Source organism: Sinocyclocheilus grahami, unplaced genomic scaffold (assembly GCF_001515645.1).
Source record: "Sinocyclocheilus grahami isolate Dianchi unplaced genomic scaffold, SAMN03320097.WGS_v1.1 scaffold603.1, whole genome shotgun sequence".
NCBI classification, from domain to species: domain Eukaryota; kingdom Metazoa; phylum Chordata; class Actinopteri; order Cypriniformes; family Cyprinidae; genus Sinocyclocheilus; species Sinocyclocheilus grahami.
Window position 1 is genome coordinate 744,373 of NW_015505782.1, and position 4,585 is coordinate 748,957.

Genomic DNA, 4,585 nt, shown 5'->3' on the forward strand with positions numbered 1-4,585 from the left:
ACAGTCAGGGTTGCCAGAGCTCATGCATTTAGCACAAGTCTTACGCCACCATATTAAATCTCATGGCAAATAACAAGACCATGCAAAATATGCACTGGAGTCATGCTCTTTTTTTTAGTACATAACTGACATTTTACTTGTATATTCTTAATTTTGTAAACATTGTGAATTAAAAGCCATGCGTATATTTCCATTTTACAGTAAAACTTCATGTGAAATAAGTGGAGAATGAATAAATGAGAGATCTTCATCAAATATTTGAAGAGTTTATTTGCAAAAATGGATAACTACGTTTTTTTTTTTTGTTCGTTTTTTTTTTAATCATGTTTTTTATTATGTTATCATGTTTTTGTGTTTTATTGTTTTAGTTAGCCAAATTATTAGTTATTTTTACTTAATCAAAATAACCCAACTGCAGTTTGATTGAGATTAATTGGAATGCACAATGAAAAAACATGATTTTTGAAAGTTGGTAAAAACAGAGTTATGTTTTTGAAAATGAACTCTTCATTTGTTTTTTTTTTACATAAAAAGGTATGTTTTATAGTGTCAATAACTGTAATGGGATCTTAAGTCCCTCACATTTACAAGAAAAATACATGACGATAACATGTTGTTCTTCTGCAACATCGACCTCTGACCTGTTAACACGCAAATTGTGCTTTTGTTTCTTTATTTTCTATATTTAAATGGTTTTAATCTGTGTTACGTCTTCATAACTGTGGACAAATTATATATATATATATATATATAAACACAATATTTTTTATCAATTGTAAATATATAAATAAGTATTTATAATGAAATTATTATTATGAATATGACTTGCTTGTACCCCTCAAGTAATATTAACTAGTGAACACCATGTGTTTGCATGCAAAAACTATTTGCAGTAATAGCATAATTATTTATGAATTAAAATTAAACGTTTAAAATATTTTAATGAGTATGATTGTGATACCCCTCAAATAGTATTAGATAGTAAACAGTACACAATAGCATTTCAGATTTGATGTATTAAACTATTTTGGCACACAAATCATAGAAAAGTGTACTTGTTTCATAACTTATAAAATTATAAATTTTAATTTTTTTTATTTCAATTATTCTAAATAACCATGTAAATGTATAATTATTTATTAAATAAAATTATTATAATTATTTTTTTATGACTTGCAGGTAGACCTCAAGTAATATTAGGTAGTAAACAACATGCAATTGCATGCAAAAGCTATATGCAGTTTAGATTTAATATATAAAAATTTTTGGCAAACAATTAATAGATTTTTTTATTTATAAATTAATTTTAAAAATAATTATTGTAAGTTATAAATATGTCATTATTTAACTGAAATTATTATTTTTATTATTTTATTATAATTTTTTGTGTTCTTTGACTTGTTGGTACCCCTCAAGCGATAAAAGGTAGTAAACAGCATGCAATTGAAAAGTTGCTTATAAGTTTGTCTTGTGTAAAATAAAAAAATTGTTGTATTCTTACAACCCCAAATAAAAGTGCTGTAATTGATTCAGCTTAAATATCAAGATCTCACTCCAGCCAGATGACCACAGTTTGCACCCTTGAAATACCTGTTGCTGTTAGTTGATGCGTTTATATTAGTACATCAGTGCAGGCTCACAAAAAATTAATGAACAACAAAATCAAATTCCGTAGTCATAGCCAAACTCCAGAATTATGTAAACACGCTTCATTATGCGGAGTGATGGTGGTAATATCAGCGCTGGTGAGAGCTTTCAGAGGTCGTGACAGGTTTGGTGGCGTGTGTGTGTGTGTGTGATCGACTCCTCTAGGTGTGATGCTGTGTGAGCTTCTAATCTTCAGCACTGCTAACATGAGCAGAAACTGTGGTGAGCTCAGCCGTCCTGCTCGCTCTGGGACGAGTGAAAATAGATCTCCAGCGCTCTCCCACCGCCGCCAATTTGCTGAAGCTATGCAACAGAGCTTATTGAACTTTGCATGCAATATATGATAACCAGCTCGCTGTGGGATTCAGAATTGGCTTCATTTCTTTGGTGCTTTTTTTCTGCTGATGACACTGGCTTGTTTCGGGATTGTTTGTTTGAAATGTGTCCTTTTCCTCCAGGGGCTGGAAAGTGCTGATGAACGCTCTCGTGCGGAGAGGTGCTGGCCTGACGGGATGATGGGACGGAGGAATAAAGCGAGAGCAGTGTGGTGTTCTCATCTCTTCAGATCTCAGCACAAAGGCAGTATGGTAATTAATGTGGACATGTGCTTTGTTTTTGACTCATTAGGCTCTACTTCTCACACTCACACTATGGAAAATGATGTTTTTATGTCTTTCTTGCACTCGGTGTGTTTGGCATCTGTTGATCTCTGTGCAGTGCACCTGACCTACGATGTCACTGACTGCATTTGTTTATTAATATATTTTATACCACGAAATGAAAGGTCTTTCTATTGTTTTCATTTGAAAATACACAGTATAAACAAATACCTCAGATATTCTCTCAAATATCAAATTGAAAGAGCATGTAATTGCTATAACTGTCATGTTGTTGAAAGGAAAAAAATATTACATTTTTATGTTGTTTTGATTTTTTTTTTTGACTTATGATTATTTTCATTTAAAATGTTTACTATTATTTCAATTATTTAAATTTCTACTGTTGAGCTTGCCAAGAAAAATTTATTTCTTGTTGATATTGAGTTAAATAAATAAATAAATGAATAGACGGACAGACATGATCAAACATTGTAAACAATGTCAAACTGGTCCTTCAAGACTTATATGAATGTATTTAAAGGTGAAGTATTTGATTTCTCTACGGCTTCATAGACTAAAAAGCTTATTTTATTGGAATGTCCTGCTTTAATTAAATTAGGCTACAGCTTCATTCAGAAATGTCATTGTTTCATTTCAAAAAGTTGTCTTCTGGGAGAATTTGGGATAGTCTCTTAAATATCAAAACCAAAAGCATATAGTTGCTATACTTTTTATATTGTTGTAAGAAAAATATTGTCAAATTGCAGTTTTATTGTCATTTTGATTTTTTTATTTGTAACATGCACTCTTAAAAATAAAGGTGCTGTGTGTTTGTGTTTCCCAGGAAACCTTGAGAATTAAAGTACAGGGACATTGAACACCTAAAACCTGGTCTTAACCTCGTCCTGCAGTCTGTTCAGTGGCCGCATGATGCATATCGCACACAAAACTGGTAAGCATTTTCCAAAAATTGCCGCTTTCATTTTTTCCCCCTCACAATTCACAGTGACTGCTTCATTATTTCAGTTTTACCAAACAAATAGCATTAAAAAAAAAAAAACAGAACAAAATGCTGTCAGAATGACCAGAATAAGCTGCAAATTGGACCAGACTTTATACCAACTGTCCAAACCCCAGCTCTGAGAGACTTGTTAAGACTTTGCCTTTCACTGGTCAATACCAGAGCAATCGCTTTAATGACCTTTCAGTTAATGACCTTTCCTTAGGCAACACCTTCACCGAGAGCAGCAGTGACCTCTGCTTGCGTCCCCCGAGGTCAACGTCGGACCGGTGACCTCTCAAAGTCAAAGGTCTCGGCCAATTGCAATCGACGTCCAAACAGATGGAACTGCAATGGCCTACAGATAAACTCGCTGTCTAGCTCATTATATCCTGATCAAACCTCTGCTTTGCCATATATGCCCCTTTCACACAGTAATACCAGTAAAATTACCAAAACTACTTTAGCGGTAAATACAAAAATGCTATGCTATCTTTTTACCGTTAAAGTGCCATTCACATATCAGTTTCAAATTACCAGTAAATTCTGTGACATCATTAACCAGAAATGACCTCTAAACGGCTGCTTCTCCTAGTGTTGTGTTCGTAAACATGGAGGGGTATACGCAAGCAGTGGTTTTGTTGATGTTTTCATTTTTGTGTCAAACGATCACATTAATGCATTGCTTTTGGCCCCGAGACATCGTATTAGACGACTTCAAAACAAACTACACAGCACGGTGTTAATGCGTCCTCTGCATCAGAATGTTATGATAAGCCCAGAATCGTTGCATTTTGATTTTCAATGGCTCTGGATTGGCCCAGAGTAGACGTCTTACGTCAGCGCATTCTGAACTTGCACATGCTCGTACCGTTAATCTCGTTCTGCATTCACACAGAGCACATTACCGTAATTTACTCGTACTGGTAAATTGCCGGAAACTAATTTACCGGTATTTTTGAAAAGGTCCTATTCACACATGATCTCTTTAACGGTAATTTACCAGTAAAGTCTATATAGTGATAGTTTTTCCCTACTCTAAAACAGTTTTCTTACAAAGTGAGCAAAAACCAAACAACCAACCAACAAACAACATTTATTTATACGGCCCTTTACAACACTCAAGGTGAACCAAAGTGCTTTCCAATAAAAACAGAGCAATAAAAACAAAAATAAAAGCCAAAAAAAAAAAACATAAAATACACAAAAATGTCACAACAATTGCTAGATATTAAAAGCCAGTCTAAATAAATAAGCCTAGCTTTAAAAAGGCCCAGGTCAGTAATGGTGCGCATATCGGCGGGGAGCTTATTCCAGAGTCTAGGGCCCGCTACAGAAA